Source organism: Diabrotica undecimpunctata, chromosome 8 (genome assembly GCF_040954645.1).
Source record: "Diabrotica undecimpunctata isolate CICGRU chromosome 8, icDiaUnde3, whole genome shotgun sequence".
NCBI lineage: Eukaryota > Metazoa > Arthropoda > Insecta > Coleoptera > Chrysomelidae > Diabrotica > Diabrotica undecimpunctata.
In genome coordinates, this window is record NC_092810.1 from 87,882,281 (window position 1) to 87,904,317 (window position 22,037).

The following is a 22,037-nucleotide window of genomic DNA, read 5'->3' on the forward strand; positions in this document are numbered from 1 at the left end:
GATTTTTTTCACTAAAAATTTTGATTTATTTTTTATTTCTATAAACTAAAATTCAAATGAGATATGATTGTTTAAAGGTAGTATTCGCATGGGATTAGCACCATCTTTAAGCCCCGTTTAGTGCAACCCTTTTTAGAATGAAGGGCTTGAAAAAAATTTAGTATACAATACTTTGTCGTTTATTTTAAAAGCTACAAAGTGGTGTATATAAAATTTTTTTCAAGTCCTTCATTTTAAAAAAGGTTGCTCTGAAAGGGGCTGAAGATGGTGCTAAACACATACGAATACAACCTTTAAACGATCATATCCCGTTTAATTTTTAGTTTACAGAAGTAAAAAATAATACAAAATCTTAAGAAAAAAAGTTTTTTTTTATTGTAGAATTTTTTCTGTACCTTTTGAGTTGCCGAGTTATTTTGAAAGAGGGGATATTTTGAGAAATTCAAATTTTCAAGTTCAAATGTATTTTTTTTAATGGGCTGAAAATTGTTATTAACAAACTTAAAAAAACAATTTCCCGAATCGTTTGAGTAAATTTTTTTTGGCGTATCTCATCGAAGTTAATACTTTTTCTCTCTTGGTAATTTTTGGAAAAATGCTTCCTTTTCGAATTATTTGCAGTTTTTTGTTGAAAAATGCTTTAATTAGTGATTTTTCGGATTTTTTTTTAAAACTACCAAATGAATTACAAAAACATTTATATCTTACAATCCACCATTCTAGCGACTATCATGGTTTTTCGATAAATTGTTTTCACCCCCCGAGTTGGGGTGGTAACCCCTCAGTTCCCAGAGGAAAAGCACATATTGGCGTAGGGTTGATTTTAATCTTTGAACTATTTTCTACTTACTGTCATTTCAAGCAAATCGATGCATATAAAAAAATCAGTGGTTTTCTACTATTTTTACCGTCATATCCTGAACTATATGTGTGTCTTATGTTCGATATTCTGGGCCCTCACGAACCCCTGCTACAGGCAGGCTGCGACTCAATTAAACCAAAGTTTATTTAACAAACCCTACAAAATCGAAACAAGACAGTATAGGGAGTCATACGTGGCAAGTAGGAGTAAGTGGAAAGTGGGAAATTTTGTGTGCACTCGACTACTGGCGCACTCGTCGGCTTGTTATTTTGTAAACTCGCCACGTGTGCTTGAGACTCATGTAAGGATTTTTTTACTATATAAGTATGAAGAGTTTAAAAATGTAATTATTTTTGAAATAATTTTGCAATTATGCGCAGGAAAAATATATAAACAGAAATTAATATTTTATTAGCTATTGTTATATTTTATTTGAGTAACAAATTGCTTATTCCAATTTCTTTTATCATCACCTAAACAATTATAGTAACTTATTTTCTGGAATAGACAAAAACGAACAGTCGTATATTTTCGATTATATTCCGACTTCGTGATAGTTTTTAGTAATATTTCACTAAAGCGATAAAATTAATGCAATGAATTTATCAAATAATATGATGACCTATTTCCTATCTCATTTGTGTGGTACGTTATCTTTAATGCGTTGAATATGCGGTCATAATTCTTATAAACTGTTTTAAAAAAATCTAAGCGACTCAATAAATCCAATTTACTTAAATCTAAGCGTATTTTTAAATTTTTGGAATGTGTTATGAATTCATTATACTAAAATTTCGTATAATTAAAAAATTTAGCAATTTTTTTTTTGTTAATTTTAATTGTGCATTCTTGACTTGGTAGTCATTGACTATGAAAAAGCCTTCGAGAGCATAGAGCAATGGGTGGTCGAAGAAGCGTTAATAAATTGCCTTACATATTCAAGATCAATATGTTAATCTATAATGTTCAGCTGAGTCGAAACTTACAAATACATCCAATGAAAATTAACAGAGGAGTAAAACCATGGAATACAATCTCACCTAAACTATTGTTCTGAAGCTATTTTCTTGTGGCATTTTAAAGTAGATACTATTTTATTGGAAGTCACAATTGAAGGTTAAAATTGAAATTGAAACGTCAATAAACTTATTTTAACATTCAATTGTGGCTTATTCTTAATAAAATAGTATCTACTCATCTAAACTATTTACTCGTGAGTTGGAAGATACGTTCAGGGACTGGGACAATAAAAGAAATTCAACGGAAAATATTTAAACTTATATTTTTCTTTATTTTTAAGAACGAAAGCATTCCATTTATGTGCCCTACTGTTCTGACATACGGCGTCCAGACTTGGACATATACTAGGACATTGGAAATGAACTAAAATCGAACCGAATAGAATAAATAAAATGGTGGTGGGAATTTATTTCAAGCTCATTCAAAACTGAAAACGGACCTTCAAAACGGAGCACCCTTGCAAAAGTGCAATATCTCGGGTTCTACACAACGTACAGCCTTCTTTTTTTATTTCTTGTAGCTCGTCTAAATAATAAGTTCTTACATATTTTCGCCCCTATAAAATTATCATAAACCTGTAAAACCTTTTTTTTTCAATTTGTTTATTTTTATTAATCAATGTTAAAGTAAAGAATACAATGTTTAAAACCCAATGAAAAACCAATTTGTTCATTTTTTACTATTTTTATTAATCAATTAAATTTTCTTTATACAGTGTAGGTAAAAGTTTATCGTCGGTATGTACCTTACGTGAGATGGAGTGAGAAACACCTGTTTAAAAAGACAGAGGTATATTAGGTCTGCCCTTTAAATATCGCCGAAAATACATGAGTGGAAATAATAAAAAAGGGGAAATTCAACGTTGTCAAACTTATTAGTTTTATTTGACCTGTTGTCTTTTTAGCATTTGAACAATGTTCTAAGATAATCGTGTAAGAGTAAGTGCATAAGAGTGCGTGTGTGTGCGTGTGTGTGTGTGTGTGTGTGTGTTTGGAGAGTTAGCTTGGAAGCAAGTCCTTCAGCCAAAGTATTGTAAAAGAAGAATTGACAGAAGAGAAATACAGGGTGACAATCGGGAAGCGGATGTTTTTAGAACGCATAGTACGAAATTTGAGGGGATGAGAGTGGAACAAGCGCGGCGTTACTACCTCTGCAGTAGTGTGCCATTTCAGTAAACATGGAGCAATGGACGGTAGAACATCGTAGGTGTGCATACGATACGTTCATCCAAAATCAAGAATCAGTGATCACTACGCAGCGGCTTTTTCACACTCACTTTAATATTGGTAGGCGTGGAGCGGTTCCATCTCTCAACACAATCTTAAGATGGATAATAATTTTAGAACAACAGGCAGTGTCATGAAAAAAAAAACAACAAGGTCCGAATAGAACAGTAAGAACTCCTGTAAACATATAGCGAGTGAGAGATGCCGTCGTCAGAAGCTCTACACTGTCCACCCAAAAAAATGCAATTGAGCTAAACATTAATCGGGAATCGTTTAGAAAAATGTTGCATAAGGACCTAAAATTTCACCCCTACAAATTGGAGATTGTCCAGAAATTACTGGAGATGTTGAACAACGTGAGGATTTTGCTTCGGGAATGCAAGCTTTTTTGGAGGATAACTTGGAGGTCAGCATCTTCTAATGAGCGACGAAGCTCATTTCCATTTGGACGGAACCGTTAGTAAACAGAATTACAGGTACTGAGCTCCTGAAAACACACGAAACCTCCATGAGCGTCCTTTACATTCTCAAAAAGTCACAGTGTGGTGTGCCATTGGTCCGACTGGCATTATTGGGCCATATTTTTTCGAAGAGGCTAAAAGCCAAAAAGAGGCCAAAATTTTTTGGTTCTAGAACTACGCCGAAAAGGGATAAACCCAAGACATGGCACATACTTGCCCATGCTTCAATAAATATTCTCTCCAATCTGTTGCCAGGACAACTCATTTCACGTTTCGGAGATTTGCCGTGGCCTCCTAGGTCTCCAGACCTGTCAATTTGTGATTTTTTCTATGGGGGATTTAAAGAGTCGTGTATATGCTAGCAAGCCTCGTAATTTGATCGAGTTGAAGAACGTAATTCGCCAGAAAATCTTGACTATTGATCGAGCGATGTTAGAGCGTGTTATAGAGGATTTCATAAAGAGGATCGAAAACTTATCTCCTTTTGATGATATTATTTTCCATACTTAATTAGATTGTAAATGGCATAATATAAGCTTCATTTTGATATTAATAAAATAGTATTTTCTTGCAAATTTCTTTTGTACCATTTAGTTCAAAATCGTCCTATTGCCAATTGTCACCCTGTATATGAACTAATATGTAACTTTATCTTTAAAGTTGGTTATATTATTTAAAAAACAAATACCGTATATTACAATTCTGTAGTTTCATCAAATGTTTTTGGTTGGTCTCTATCAGAGATATATCCCACTCTTCCATAGTATTCCATATTAATTTTGTGTATATGTTTTATATTGCGTATTTCGAAAGGTATGACAAATTCATCATAATTTCCAACATCTTAAGTATTTCATTCCTGGATATCCAAACTTATGATAGGTCATAGTGGATAGAACGCATTATGTGAATACTTTTGATTTTTGTTTTCGCGTGAAAGTGTTGTTTTTTTTTGTTTGATTTCCTCTGATTGTTTTGCGTGATTATGGTCTTCCATATCTATCTGAGTTCGCCATATAGACTCTTCATCTAAGTTAGGGAATAGTTTCGGGATAGTGGATCTCCTTTTCTAACGCCTCTTTTTTTGTCGGCAACTGGTTAATTCTTGGGTGTATATGCTTTTAATAGCCTGAATATATCGATAGTCTATTCGCCTTTTCTTTAGCGCGTTTATTAATGCCCATATTTAGACCTTATCGAACGATCCATACTTGCCTCACTGTATGCATGTCGTCTATCGTACTGTACGCTTGTCTAAATTTTGCTTGTTCTATTATTTGAAATTATTCTAATCTAATTTTTGCTAAGCCGGGGGATTTATTATTTGACATTTGAATCATAACTATTTTTATTTCTTTCTTCGTTATCTCTAAAATATTGTTACGTTTTTCTGTGGGTTCAGAGATTAAGTAAAGCACAACTGCAACTTGGGACTCAGACCTTTCCTTTTCGTTGGTTGGTAGGAAAGAAAGCATTGGCTGGTGAATTAGTGCAGAAACTCTGTCGAGGCTTTGGGCCAAGCGAATCGTGCCATCTTTTCCACTTCCGCTCCGTATTCTTGCACAGATTCGTTGGAGCCTTGGATACGCACTTTCAGTTGACTCTGGTAGACTTTTTTCAAATATTGGTAACCATATTTTAGTTTTAGAGCCCATACAACGGTCTAACAGCTCGTTTGTGTGTCTTCTGGGATGTTTTAGAGGATTACGTCAGCATTACCTCGAAGTGCTAATATGAGAGCTGTTGTCTCCTGTTCATTTTCCCATCCATTATCTTGTGCAGAGATTTCGAATTGCCTTCTGTACACTGGCCAGGAGGTCTCGCTGTCAAATGTAGGAGGCTTAATTATTTCGTTGACAAGAGGACAAATTACTTCTAATTTACCTTCAACTCTCAATTTTGGTCTTTTCAATTTCTAGGATGTTTTCAAGAGTTCTCGTTAATTCATTATGTTTTTTCTCCACTAGACCTCTTGTTACTTCAATTTCTGTAATCATGTCTTCTTTTGTGTCTTCGATTTCTTTTTTCATATCTTCATTATTTACTTTGGAGGCCTTTATTTTTGATGTAAGACTTATGAGCAACTCTCTGTCTTCCTGGCGACGTCCATCTTCAGCTTCTTCTCAACGTTTTTTATTTTCTTTTTGCCGTTTTCGCCAGCTTTTTTTTCTTCCTGACCACTTCCCTCTTCAGCTTCCTTTTCTTCCAGACAACGTTTTTCTTTTTATTCTTGTCGTTTTTCCATGTTCTTGAACTCCTAAGTGGAGCATAGAGCTTCAGTGAAAACGCGCCATCGGGTTCTATTTTGCGCTAAGGCCTTCACCTCATTCCATTGCGGCAATCATATCTCGAATTTCCTCCATCTTTCTCTTGCTTCTTGGTTTGGCCATAAAAATTCTCGAAAATAATTTCTTTCACTGAATCCCATACTTCTGACACCAATTATTGTTATGCTTTTCTGTGGGTTGAGAGATTCAGTGAAGCACAACGTAGTTTAACTAACTTTATTCAACTCAAAAAAACTACAAATATCACAAATTTTAAATTACTAATTACATTAATAATTATCGCTTATAATTCACACTGTTACCGCTATACCGCATACAAAACAGTTCGTCAATACTGATCATCTAATGCCGACTCGGCGAGCTTATATAAACAGATCGTAATTTCTGAAACTGCTTATCGATGCCGAGAAACTCCGCATCGATCGAAAACGGTGCGTTCAAACATTCGAGGTGAAAAGAGTACTCTCGGCTTCGCCAAAGCACAGGACCGCAATTAGAGGTATGCAACATAACATAACATAACAATGTTCCGTATAGTGCTTCTTTAGTTTAACTGTTTTGTCGTTCTTAGGTGTAAGGTAAGATATTATCGGCTTCATCTGTTGTGTTCATGAGACAGTATTATACTGCCCACAAGGCAGTATTATAGGCCCTTTGTTATTTGTTTTTTATGTTAATGATCTAGCTATGAATATTATAAAAAATAGGGGCAACATTCATCTAGTAAACTTTGCCGATAACACGAATATATTGATCTTAGGATCGTCTTAGAACAGCCTTCTGCATATTGCAAACTACTTTGGAGGAGACTCCGATGTGATTCAGTACGAACAGACTGAAAGTAAATCAGGAAAAAACAAACTATGTGATTTTCAAAACTAAAATGAACACCGATATCATACCAAAAAATGGCAAGTAATTTATCAAGCTGTTTGCTTTGCAAGTTTTAGAAGGCACAGTGGTAAAAATTTGAATTCGGTTTCGCCAGGTTGTAGCAAAAAACTGGGGTGTGTAGGAGGAGAGATGTATAAGAAGAGTGGTCTATATATATGGGATAAAATTGATAGAAGTAAAATAGATAACAATTAAGTGAAGAAGTATGAAAAAAATATTGAACGGAATGTGGCTAGGCTAGCAATGTAGGCAAGAGAATGACCACTAGAAACTCAAGGATGGATACGGCCAATTTGCATGCCTTTTAAAGATAGTAAATCAGGAAAATATGTATGATGGATAGAAAAGAAGATATGAAAAATAAATAGATATAATGAAAATTAACAAAGAAAACAAATTGAGGGCGCCAGAAGAGGGATACTACTCTAAAAAGAGTAACGGTCACTCTTCCAGGTATCGTATACTGCTAATATTAATTAAAGTTGATGTAATAAACAAAAATGCTGTAAATGTAAAAAGGTAAGGAAATATTAATAAAAAATTATATGCAAAACAAATTCAAGTTTATTAAATATAACTTCTTAGATTTTGACAATCTCTAAGTTACCAAAAAGTATATGAAAATTTCACAATATAATATTTAAAAAAAAAAAATGTTGAAAACAACTATAATAAAAAGTTGAAAACTAGACAGAATAACTCTGATATAGAGTGTACAACCTACATCTAGGTTAAAAAACAACCTTAAACAAAATAATGCTAACGTTGGAAGAACGTATAGCCAAGTAAATATATTATACTAACCTACAATATGACCAACAATATTGTTAAACACCTCTAAATTCAAATATAAACAAAGTAATATATAAATGGGAACAAGCCAAGTTAAACAATTGAAACGGTCTATTATCCTGAAGGGATAATAACCAGAGTTAATAACGCAAGATGAAATATAAAAATTTAGTTAAGTAAACAAATAATGAAATAATTAAAGTTAATAATGAAATAAATGGTTAATACAAAAAAACAATGGAAGATAATCTCTGGGTAGAATTTGAGCTCAAACTTACCGATACCTTACACCAAGGGGAGTTATATTAATTAATATATATATATATATATATATATATATATATATATATATATATATATATATATATATATATATATATAAATATGTTATATAAAAAAAACCTATAACTGGTGAAACAAAATTTATATAGAGTTCTGAAGCAAAAACCAACTGTCCTCCTAGGTGAAACAGTTGTCTGGAAGGATACTCCCGAATGGCTTCGGTGTCCCAGCGAAGTCCTCCTTGAGGTCCGAAATTAGCACGGAGCTGGTGCTAGTTGGCTCAGTTCCGATGGTTACTGTCCTGCCCTACCTCTAGGTGCAGGCTGGAGAAAAAATGAGGGTGGAGTAGACAATACCCCCTGGCTTGTCCCAATGACCCTGATTCTTATAGAGTTGAAGTTCTGAGGGAAGTTTATAATTCCATGGAAGGTGGCTGAAAACAATTCCCCGTTACTTCTAGTCTCAACATTGATAAAAAGAAATCAAAGAAGAAGTGAGGAAAGTTTCTTTCAGCATAAGAAACCGGAGCAAAAAGATAATTATAGTAGATGAAAAAAAAACCCATCCAATCGGATGTAGCGTGACCTTGCTTCACATAGAGTAAAAATATAATGGCCTTGAACAAAATACTATATTAAAATATGAAATAATGAATCTGAATAATAGATATTCATTAAAATATCTGTGGAAATGGTAATAGATGTTAGAGATTTACGGAAAATTCAGAATTTTAATCAGATTCATGCCAGAATGATTGTAAGCGGCCATACTATGCTTGTATTCGTGACCCAAGGTCATTCTGAATACCTTAAGGATGTGGGATGTGGGAACAAAAAGTTAGTTTTTATAATATAAAAAAATAGTTACCAGATAGCTACTCAATTCCGTGCTAGAAATTTCACTTCAGCCTCCCGAGTTTCCGAAAACACCGTCAATTAAATGGTTACGGTTATACTTAAAACATTTAACTTCTTGAAGTGAAGGAAATTCTATGCATTAATTGGATTTTCTTTCGCTAACTACCACCTTTGTACCACTTCAAACTCTCGATCAAAAGTGAATTTTAATTCACAGTTAATTAACCAAGAGCCAGTTTCCACTTCCCCCTAATCTCCTGTCATCTCTCTGGTTCGCAATGGTACCAAATTAGATCAGAGTGACAACTTAAATTATTAAAAATATACACTTAATGGGCAAATGAACACTTAAAGTTAGGCAACCCATACTACATCTCTGAAATGGCTTTAACATAAATAGTAGTAAAAGTAACGACTGTTACATTCCCCTACTAGTCGGGAAAAAAAAATTTTAATCAAATATTTTTTTTTGTTCCTAAAATTAAAAGTATCAATAACTAAGTGTACTGGCCTAACATTCCACGTTGATCCGCAAGTTTACACAAAAAAATAACCACGAACTAAAGATCACGGGAAAAAAAAGAATGGTCATGGCGCCAGACACCACAAACTCAGATGACTCAAAGTCGAATCAAAATCTCAATCGACAATATGCTTAAAAGCCAAATATTAACTAAATATACCAACTAAATTCTTGCTGACAAATAAATGTCGAATTGGGCACTAAATCCAAAATTGAACTATCCATGGACATCAGATCTATAAGACTAAGTATATCCAAGGACGAACAACCAGGCAAATGTATGAGCCAATTCAAACAATAACTCACCCGGAGATATACTAAACTAAGATCAAAGAAATCATAAACTAAATAGGTTAAGAACTGAACACTTAATCCAAAATTGAACTAACAATGGACACCAGATTGATAGTAATATATCCAGAGAAGAACAATCAGGAAGATTTATGGAGCAATTCTCACCAAACCAAATAACACAAATAGTAATCTAAATCGTAAACATACCAAAGTATATCAAAGACGTAATAACCAAAATAAATGTGAGATAGGACGCTTAATCCAAAGTCAGACTATCAATGGACACCAGATTCATAAAAGCATATCCAAAGAAGAACGACCAGGAAGATTTATGGACCCATTCACACCAATACTAAATCTCAAAACTAAATGAGGTCTACGTACACCCACATCTGGTGATACGAACCTACATAACCAAATAAACCAAATAAGTTAGGAATCAGACACTGAATCCAAAATCGGACTATCGATGGACACCAGATTTATAAATAGAGCATATCCAAAGAAGAACGATCAGGAAAGGACCAATTCTCACTAATGCTAATAACTAAATTAGCTCTTACCCTCATCCGGTAATATGAGCCAATACCAACTAAGTAATTACAATAAAGCAAAATTTCCTAAAGTGTGAAGCAGCATTGTCACACTTATTCAGACTAAGTAATGTAATATGTAACTGAACTAAACCAAAGATAAAGATAAATACCTAAAGTCTAAAATGGACTAAAGGAATTCAGAGGCTAAATAAATTTTGAGTGTGCTGGTATTCGCTAACTATAGCATGTGGCTACAACAGAAGTATGAGAATAACCAGACACCGATAAAATCCCAATAGAAATCCTAAGAAAATATAAGTGGTGGACTTTTCCTATAATACCATTACTAACGATAGAAAAAAAAAATATGTCGAGAACAAGCAACCAATGTTAAACAAAACTGTAGATTTATAACAAGTTCTTGCAGCATGGAATTATCCGGGAATAGTCCTAAATCTAAACAGCAATTTATGCCTAAGGAAAGAAGTGGGATTACACTAAGAGAACAACTCATTTGTCTAAACTCTTAAATAATGAAAATGACTAACTTGACATGTGTAGGGATAGTTAAAGAAAAAAACATAACCTGAAGTAAGATAACTAATATGAACTAATTAAACTTCCCTATCAAGTTGTGAAAAGGTAACTTAAATATTTGGACAATCACACAAGAATGGTTAGGACATGTCGCGAGCATTTCCTGACCAGAAATATTATGAGGCATAAACATCTGCCTACTCTGCAATAAACACATATAGTACGAACCTAATTGAGCAGCAGTGATCAGTTGCTGAGCAACAATCTCGAACCCACGTATTCACTAAAGTTGAGTATTGACAGATTCATTGACAGAAAATTCAGAAGAATAAGTAAGAAGAAATAAGAAGGACACCGGTCATCCTTACCTACTTCAAAATTCCAAACTAATTCCAGAACCATCCTGTATATGGAATCAGGACATAAATTATTGTAGAGTATTTAAGATTTTCGTGACAAGTGAGAATAAAGCAGACCAAAGATAAAAAAAAATCACAACATCTTTCCAAATTGGCAAATATTGAACAAATATATCAAAACAAATACTAAGGAATCAAATATCAAAAATATAACACACAATATATGATCCAGTAGTGTAACAACATAGTTCCATAGTTCCTTATCAGTAATAGGATTAACTATAAGTATAAATCTAAATATGTAAATATATACTAAACAACCCTCGTATCATAAGAGGTTAAAAGGAGTAATTCTCCTGGGAAAATTAGTACTTAAGAATAGTAATTCATTATAAAGTGCATCATTTATAATACAAAAAAAAATGGATAAGTCATACATACTAATTATCTAATAAGTTATAGAAGTCATTAACCAATGCCAAAAGATACAAAAAATAGCGGTGTACCTACGTTATCTGGTGATTAAGAAAATCTTAGACTAAAATGCAAAATATAATCAAAATAAGCTAAAGACAAACAGAGAAAGAGATTAGCTTAAACGAAAGTGTTAAGTTAGTCTTCTTCTGAGGATGAAGAACTAACCTCGTCGATGGTGTTATCAGGCAGTAAATCCTTTACATGAAATTGACCAATTCGTTTGTTGGTCGAATTGTCCCTTAATTCATATACCAAAGGAGATATTACCCTTACAACCGTATACGGAATGTATTTCTGGCAAAATTTTGCCGAAATAGCACCACCTTTACTTGATTTTACAAAGTTTCTCTTTAAAACTCTATCGCCAACAAAGAATCGCAAATCTCTCTTCCTCAAATTGTATTGACTTTTGTTCCGGAGGTAAGAAGTTTTTAACTTCTTCCTGATATCAGCAAAAATTGGAGGTAGAGTCTGAAGGTCATCTAGACGATGAAGTCTCTCGGATATTTGAGGGAGATTTGCGGAATTTTCAGAAATTAACCCAAAATAGTCACCAGATAAAGCAATGTTTCTGCCAAAATTCAAGTATGATGGGGAGCACTGTATCACTTCATGGACAGAAGTCCTTATGGCTTGAGCTATGGAGTGAATATATTGATCCCAAGCTCTGTGATCTGGGAAAGTGTATGATCTCAAGGCTGTGACAATACTTCGATTCACTCTCTCAGTATGGTTTGCTTGCGGATGGTACGCAGCATTATAAAAGATCTTCTGAACCTTGTATTTGGTTAGAAGGTCTTTAAAAGCCTTAGACACGAACTGTGGACCATTGTCACAGGAAACAATTTGGGGAACACCAAACAACAAAAAGACTTGTTCCTCCAAATATTTCACGATTGCTGGAGTTGTGGCCTGACGAAGAGGAAAAACTAAAGGAAATTTAGTGAAATAATCCACAACTACTAAACAATAGGTATTTCCTTTGTAGCTACGAGGATATGGTCCAATGAGATCCAACGAGATCATTTGCCAAGGAAAATCAATGTTCCTGAAGGAACCCATGAGTCCAGCTTGTGGTAAATTACTTGGTTTACAAGTAGCACAAACCATGCACTTAGCAATATGCTTTTTTACAGATTTGCGCAAGCCGGGCCAATAATATAACTCTGCAATACGGTGATACGTTTTATAAAAGCCAAAATGACCAGCAGTAACCTCATCGTGAAACATATGCAAAATGTTTTCCCGATTTGGCGTAGGTACGACTATTTTCCTGTCGGACATATTAGATAATGTCTCTACCGGACCTAAAATGTGTTTGTACAGTACATTGTTCTCTACCTTAAAATCAGGATACTTTTGTGGGTCTTGAGTAACCCTATCAATCATATTCTGATACCACGCGTCAGGAGTTAAAGAGGACAGATCTAAGACGTTAATGTCATGGACACGGGAAAGAGCATCTGCAACTACTACCCCGTTTGCCTTTCTATGGATAATCTTATAGGAATAGGCAGCCAGTTTACAGATCCATCGGGAAAGTCTCTGTGAAGGGTTTTTCATGCTATGAAGCCATACTAAAGAACTGTGGTCTGTAATGATAGTGAAATTACGACCTTCCAAATAATAACGAAATGCTTCTAACCCATGGATAATAGCTAAGAGTTCTTTCTCCGTAGTGGAATAGTTCTTCTGTGCCTTATTCAACTTCTTGCTCGTATAAGCGATGGGGTGTTCAGAGCCATCTTTCAACTGAAATAACACGCCACCAGAAGCAGTATTAGAGCAATCAGTCATTAAATAAAAATGCTCATTAAAATTAGGTGACATCATGACTGGAGCGCTCGTTAAAGCATCTTTAACGCGCCTAAAAGCTTCATCTGCCTCAGGAGTCCAAGTAATAGTTTGTCCCTTTTTCCTGTTCTTCAGAAGATCAGTAAGAGGTGACAACAAGGTAGAGTAAGATGGTACAAACCGACGATAATAACCACACATTCCCAATATCCTACGGACTTTGGTTGTGGTCTTAGGTATAGGAAAATTCTTAATGGCAACAATTTTATCAGGATCAGTCCTTAGACCCTGATTATCAACAACATAACCCAAGACTTAAGACTAGGACGGCAAAACCAGGCAAAAATCAGGAGTAACAACTAAAATATCATCCAGATAATAGAAAACATAGGGCTCTAACTGAGGATCAATGACTAAATCCATCAGACGACACATTGTCTGGGGAGCAGAAACAAGACCAAAAGGCATAGTGACAAATTGAAATAGTCCTTTGCCACTGACGGCAAAAGCAGTATACTTCTTGCTCTCTTCACTTAATGGGATCTGTAAGAAGGCCTTAGACAAATCAATAGAAGAGATGTATTTGGCATTCTGAAGTTTGCTCAAAATCACATCTATTCTGGGGATAGGATAAGCATCCCGGTTAGTGGTAATACTGTTCAATTTCCGACCATCAAAGCAGATCCTAAAGGATCCATCCTTCTTTTTCGTTAACCATAGAGGGCTACAGTAAGACGAGGTAGAAGGTTCTATGATGTTTAACGAGAGCATCGAATCGACTTCTGTTTCTAAATCAGCCTGCCATGCTTGAGGTATGGGATACTGATAAAGTCTAAAAGGAGTGAGATTTCCCACCTCAATAGTGTGAGATATTAAAGACGTACGACCTAGTTTGTCTTTGGAAGAAAGAGTAGTAAATTTAGAGATCATGTTCTCTAATTGCCTTTGTTCAGAACTAGATAGACTAGAAAAATCATGAATAGCACTCAAAGTAGCTAAATTAAATTCAGAAATTGAAAACGAAAAATCAGAACAACTTAACGTGCTATTGAAAGCATTGAAAAAGTCCATGCCTAAAATTATAGAATTCTGTACAGAAGGAATAACATAAAATGTGATTTCTCTACATATATTTGCAACAGTGATTTCAGTTTGAAGTTTGCCTGTAATAGACTGAACTGTACCATCTGCAGTAGATACCTGCAAAGATGAAATGGGCATAATGGAAGGAGTTGCATTTTTCAATAGATGTAACGAATGTGCACCTATCAATGAAATATTAGAGCCACTATCTAACAACGCTAAGCATGCTTGTCCTAAAATCTTAATGGGTAAATAAGGCCTATTATCATTAACCTTCCTAACTAGTAAAGAATTTAAATCTAAATCTAAAGTATTTGATTGATTATAAATATTTTATGGTACAACCATAGACATATCATCATCATCAACAAACCTAGAAGTTGATACTGATAATGGAACTATTTCACTACTGTAATCATTAGAATTGTGTTTAACGCTACTGGGTAAAGAAGAATTGGTAGTTGACCATCTGTGATCACTTAAAACAGGCGGATTCAACGTTTCATGATTAGTAGTTAATTTCGGGACTGATTTTGTCTTGTGGTGTGCTTTGCTTTTTTGAAAGTTACCCCTTTCCCTTTCCGACTCGGAGATGGGTTTGGGTTGCTGAATGTGCTTGGACCAGCGGTCTCGTTTGAAGTTTGGGTTTGATTCCCTGATTGTATGGTGGACGGAGAAATGCTCAGGGGACGGACCTCCGACAATTCGTTTCCCGAACACTTAGAACAATTTCTCTTTAGAGTGTTTTCCCTACCACAACCATGGCAGAAAATACGAGTGCGAGGGATCGAACATTCAACAAACGAATGACCAGACTGACGACAATTCCAGCAGACGATAGAACTTACAACTGACACATTACGTTCAGGGCCCTTATTTTGCCAAGAACGATAACTAAAAGAGTTTGGCTGAGAAGAAAAATTAGAAGAAGGTCGAGATGTGGATGAAGACTGAGAGGACCAGGATAACGTTTCCTCTAAACGTTTACACTTTACAGTAAGGTCATCAATAGTTTGGATGTCCATAAGAGCTAGCTGTTGATGATAAAAAGGTAACAGACATTTAAGAATAATTTTTATCTTAGCAGAATCTGATAAAGAAGTCTCCAAACGGCTACACATGCCCAAAATAGTGTGAATGAACATGGTGACAGATTCTCCAGGTTTCTGCTTATGGTTTTTGATTTGGTCCAATAGATCATCCTGGAATGAGTAAGGAAGAAAATCTGACTTCAACTTGTGTACCAGATCAGACCAACAAGAAAAACTACCTCTATTATTCATGAACCATGTAAAAGCTGTACCGGTGAACAGTTCAGCAGAAGCAGCAAACAAATCCTCTTCAGAGACACCTCTAGAAACACGAAGACATTCAACCCTTTCTATAAATGACATCACATCAGTGTGCTGTTTTTCACCAGAAAATGAAACACCCCATTTGTGTACTTGCACAGGTTTGGAGTATGCGAAGCTAGGAACTACATTGACTGGAGCATTAGGAGTAGATGTAACAATGTAATTAACTCTAGAATCAAGTTCACCCTCCAATGTAAGTATTCTCAGAGAAACAGTCTTTTTAAAAGATTCCTGCTCTTCAGTAGTGCAATGTAACAAATGTACGCGGCCAGAAATGTGAGCTAAACGAGAAGTTAGTCGCGCATACAAGTTATCTTGTACAGTTCCCCTGAAATCTCTTATTCTCGTCGACAAATCATCTAAGGTTTCGGATATTCCTTTCTGTTGGTCATCGAAAGGGATGTGTGTAGCAGAAATCTGAGTAAAACTCCTATTGTCCTGTTTCTGCTTTAAATCTCCACGCAAAAGCTTGCGTTTGTCTTCAACCTTTGCCGACTCTGCAGGCGTTATACCCCTAACATTCAATTCGTAATCCAATTCGTTTACCAAAAGATGCTCAACTTTGAAAGCACACATGATGAGAGGAAAAATATGGACAAAGTGATACCAAGATCAGAAATATGAAATACTAATTATTAATTATACCTAAGTTGCAAAAAAAATGTGGACAAATTATTCGCAACACACCACCAAGATCAAAATAGCCAACAAAAATAATATATATATATATATATATATATATATATATATATATATATATATATATATATATATATATATATATATAATCAAATAAATACCTTATTTATCTTACTAAAATACTCAAAATAATTTCTAGTTATATGTAAATTATAACTATTCTAAACCAAATATTAATATATATGCAACAATTAATAGTACCTATAAGTATAATACTGTTGGCTGTAGGAATAAAAGTTTATATAATATACGATATAAGTATGTGTAGGTAAGTAAGTAAATATAAGTCCTCAATAAAAATACAAAATTCAACCTAGAATGTAAGTTGTACTACTATAACCTATCACTGAGGTCTCAAAATATTAATAACTAATAAATCTAATAAATAAACTAATAAATCAATACAGCAGTATAAGTATACCTGTTTAGTATTAATAAAAAATTTAAAGATAGAATAAATCAGCAATAATATGAGTAAAAAAAAAGAAAAAGCAAAAATACAAAAACTCAAGTAAGAAAAAAAAAGAAATCAGCTAAAAGCTACTGTCTTAAAACCAAAACTTGTAAAAGGCACCGCGTTGGGACGCCGATGTAGCAAAAAACTGGGGTGTGTAGGAGGAGAGATGTATAAGAAGAGTGGTCTATATATATGGGATAAAATTGATAGAAGTAAAATAGATAACAATTAAGTGAAGAAGTATGAAAAAAATATTGAACGGAATGTGGCTAGGCTAGCAATGTAGGCAAGAGAATGACCACTAGAAACTCAAGGATGGATACGGCCAATTTGCATGCCTTTTAAAGACAGTAAATCAGGAAAATATGTATGATGGATAGAAAAGAAGATATAAAAAATAAATAGATATAATGAAAATTAACAAAGAAAACAAATTGAGGGCGCCAGAAGAGGGATACTACTCTAAAAAGAGTAACGGTCACTCTTCCAGGTATCGTATACTGCTAATATTAATTAAAGTTGATGTAATAAACAAAAATGCTGTAAATGTAAAAAGTAAGGAAATATTAATAAAAAATTATATGCAAAACAAATTCAAGTTTATTAAATATAACTTCTTAGATTTTGACAATCTCTAAGTTACCAAAAAGTATATGAAAATTTCACAATATAATATTTAAAAAAAAAAATGTTGAAAACAACTATAATAAAAAGTTGAAAACTAGACAGAATAACTCTGATATATAGTGTACAACCTACATCTAGGTTAAAAAACAACCTTAAACAAAATAATGCTAACGTTGGAAGAACGTATAGCCAAGTAAATATATTATACTAACCTACAATATGACCAACAATATTGTTAAACACCTCTAAATTCAAATATAAACAAAGTAATATATAAATGGGAACAAGCCAAGTTAAACAATTGAAACGGTCTATTATCCTGAAGGGATAATAACCAGAGTTAATAACGCAAGATGAAATATAAAAATTTAGTTAAGTAAACAAATAATGAAATAATTAAAGTTAATAATGAAATAAATGGTTAATACAAAAAAACAATGGAAGATAATCTCTGGGTAGAATTTGAGCTCAAACTTACCGATACCTTACACCAAGGGGAGTTATATTAATTAATATATATATATATATATATATATATATATATATATATATATATATATATATATATATATATATATATATATATAGTAGTTAGGTATTATTGACTGACACGTTATGTAAAATAAAGTTTTATTTTGAGGTTGCAGTCATTAATAGGGCAGGAAAGTAAAACTCTTTGTTCTTTAATCAAGCTTTCGCTTATATTATTTTATATAACATATAAAAATATGTTATATAAAAAAACCTATAACTGGTGAAACAAGATATATATATAGTTCTGAAGCAAAAACCAACTGTCCTCCTAGGTGAAACAGTTGTCTGGAAGGATACTCCCGAATGGCTTCGGTGTCCCAGCGAAGTCCTCCTTGAGGTCCGAAATTAGCACGGAGCTGGTGCTAGTTGGCTCAGTTCCGATGGTTACTGTCCTGCCCTACCTCTAGGTGCAGGCTGGAGAAAAAATTAGGGTGGAGTAGACAATACCCCCTGGCTTGTCCCAATGACCCTGATTCTTATAGAGTTAAAGTTCTGAGGGAAGTTTATAGTTCTATGGAAGGTGGCTGAAAACAATTCCCCGTTACTTCTAGTCTCAACATTGATAAAAAGAAATCAAAGAAAAAGTGAGGAAAGTTTCTTTCAGCATAAGAAACCGGAGCAAAAAGATAATTATAGTAGATGAAAAAAAAAACCCATCCAATCGGATGTAGCGTGACCTTGCTTCACATAGAGTAAAAATATAATGGCCTTGAACAAAATACTATATTAAAATATGAAATAATGATTCTGAATAATAGATATTCATTAAAATATCTGTGGAAATGGTAATAGATGTTAGAGATTTACGGAAAATTCAGAATTTTAATCAGATTCATGCCAGAATGATTGTAAGCGGCCATACTATGCTTGTATTCGTGACCCAAGGTCATTCTGAATACCTTAAGGATGTGGGATGTGGGAACAAAAAGTTAGTTTATATAATATAAAAAAATAGTTACCAGATAGCTACTCAATTCCGTGCTAGAAATTTCACTTCAGCCTCCCGAGTTTCCGAAAACACCGTCAATTAAATGGTTACGGTTATACTTAAAACATTTAACTTCTTGAAGTGAAGGAAATTCTATGCATTAATTGGATTTTCTTTCGCTAACTACCACCTTTGTACCACTTCAAACTCTCGATCAAAAGTGAATTTTAATTCACAGTTAATTAACCAAGAGCCAGTTTCCACTTCCCCCTAATCTCCTGTCATCTCTCTGGTTCGCAATGGTACCAAATTAGATCAGAGTGACAACTTAAATTATTAAAAATACACACTTAATGGGCAAATGAACACTTAAAGTTAGGCAACCCATACTACATCTCTGAAATGGCTTTAACATAAATAGTAGTAAAAGTAACGACTGTTACAAGGTAGAAATCGTTTAATTTCTCTTTTTGTTATTAGATGGCGTAGTTACGTCCGTAAATAGTTATTTTGATAACTATTGGTCTACGACGGGATAGATTTTGTTTCGATTCAGAGTAGTGGCTATACCGCTCTGAGGAGACCTAAAGAGGTCGAAATACGTATAAGCGGTAAAATACGGTAAATGAAAACCTTCCGTTGCTAATCAATTTTTTGTTCATTTTGAACTTCACTCTGTAAAAAGCTCGTTAGCCCACTCAATCTTGTTTCTAAAGTTGTAACTTCTGCAGTTTCTCCGATATTTTCCATGGACACGGTAACATAAGATGCCATAGTCGAATCTTATCTTCTAGCAAACATGACTCAATAAGAGAATACAATACCGCGCCAAACTAGTCAGCAGTTTTGTCGAAGGTCTCAAGTGAATGAAGTTGACTCGCAACTATATCATAAAGAGCAGAAATATTACAAGGACTACTAGAAACTCGACTCAAAATTAACTTTAAGAGCTCCCTAATATAAACTTCAATCTGGAGATCCTCTCTGCCAAACCTAAACTGCAAACTCTGAATAATTTTTGAACTCGATTGGAGGTAATTTAAATTTGCGCTTGCCTTTACACTTGATGACTCTGAACTTACTGAACCTGTTCTGTCATCATATTTGTCATTATCATAATCATCATGCAACCTCTTCTGTCCACTGCTGGACATAGGTCTCTCCCATTTTTTGCCACTCTTCACGGTTGTGTGCTTCTCGTTGCCATTTCTTGGATATTCGTGTAATGTCGTCCATCCAGCGTGTTGGTGGTCGTCCTCTGCTGCGTTTGTTTTCTCGTGGGCGCCAGTCAATTAGTTTTCTGGTCCATCTTGTGTCTTTCAGTCTCGCTATGTGACCTCCCAATTCCATTTCAGCTTGGCTATACGTTCGACGACATCGCTGATACCTGTTCTTTTCCTTAAGTCTTGATTCCTTATTTTGTCTTTTTTGTCACGCCGAGAATTGATCTTTCCATGCGCCTTTGTGCCACTCGCATTTTTAGTGCTGTTGTTTTTGTGAGCGTGAGGGTTTCTGCCCCGTATGTCATAATCGGAAGAACGCATTGGTCAAATGTCTTCCGTTTCATAGCTATCGGGATGTTGCTCTTAAAGATGTCTCTTAGTGAATCATACGCCGCCCAAGCAAGTGTTATTCGTCGTTGAAATTCACAGGTCTGGTTGTCCTTGCCTATTCTGATTTAAGTACAGTAAAAAGTACATATATCTTGGTCATGAAATCAGAATAGGTATCATATTTGTACTTAAGTTTAAAGTATCTTGGATTGTATTTATCCTTTGCCTCCATCTCACTGATTAACTCTTCTTCGAATATACTTTTAAGTACCACACTCTCCACTGCACAAAACTCATTGTTCTTTACTTGTAAGAGTTCCCAGGTTCCCACTTTACGCTAATTTTCTGCCAGGGTCTCATGTCTACCGGTTCAGCTAACAAACTGTCCAAAACAATAGCAATTTTCGCAAATGCACTAAGAAATACCGTTCTGCGTTTTCGCAGAAATAATTCGTTCTTCGTTTTCTGGGTTCGAAATAATACAAAATTAAATTTTAAGTACAAAAAACTTACTTTTGTATTAAATTACACAAGTTTGCTTTTATTTTAATACAGTTTGCTTTGGTGGTATATACAAATCTACAAATCTAACTAACTGTATCCTATGCAATCACTGGCGCACCCAGGGGGGGGTTTTGGGGGTTAAAACCCCCCCAGGACCCTATTCCGACACTGTTACTCACACATTTTAAGGACTCAAAATGGAGGTAACATCATAAAAAAAAATCGGTGACCAACCAAAACCCCCCCAGAGGTCAATTCTGGGTGCGCTGCTGTATGCAATTCTAATATTATTATTAATATGACGCATGATACATTCCCAGACGTAAAAGTCGTACAATTTAATTGCCTCACTTTAGCACTAAGCTGGATGTGCTGATTAGGGAATTTTTTAAGTAAACATATAAAGTAGTTACTTGACATTTATCCTACTATAACTATACACAAAACGTTCATTCATTTGGAAATATTTTATGAGGTACTTATTTCAGGCGACAATTCTGAATTATTTACCTGCCCAAAAATATTTATTCCAAACTGATATGAAGAAATTTGGAATTGTTTGAAAAATAGGTAAATTATGATCAAAAAAGGGATTATGGTAATTGGACTATTTATGTATAAGAACAGTATTTATAAGAAATCTAAAATACGTTAGTCAGTTGAAAAACAGCGTCACTACAATAACAATTTTATTCATATCGAATGTCAACAGAAGTTTTTTTCTCAGAAAACTTCAGATTTTCGTCTTATTTCTAATTACGACTCAAGTAAATTTCAATAATATTTTTCACTTACGGAAATAATTAATTGACAAAATTTAATCGATCATTACATAATATTGTTTTGTCTATAAAAATTAAATTTGTTAAAAAGTGATTAAAACTGGAATTGTTTTTATGTTTATGTATTATGTAAAAACCAGTATAATCCCGCATTAAACTTTATTGATCACAGTTTGACTTTCAACTACGAATATATAACGTCAGGGTGCCAAGGATAAAAATGATATGCTTGTATTTAAGACATTGTGACGTTATACAATCATGATTGAACATATAAAGACAAACGAAGCCAAAATATTAACTGGGAGGGGCC

At 34.2% G+C, this 22,037-nt stretch overlaps 1 protein-coding gene across 1 annotated transcript in view; it reads left to right on the plus strand.

The window, feature by feature from the left end:
- Positions 1–22,037, plus strand: part of PH4alphaEFB (prolyl 4-hydroxylase subunit alpha-1) — a 92,652-nt gene that overhangs the window by 46,600 nt on the left and 24,015 nt on the right. The gene's annotated exons all lie outside the window — the stretch shown is intronic.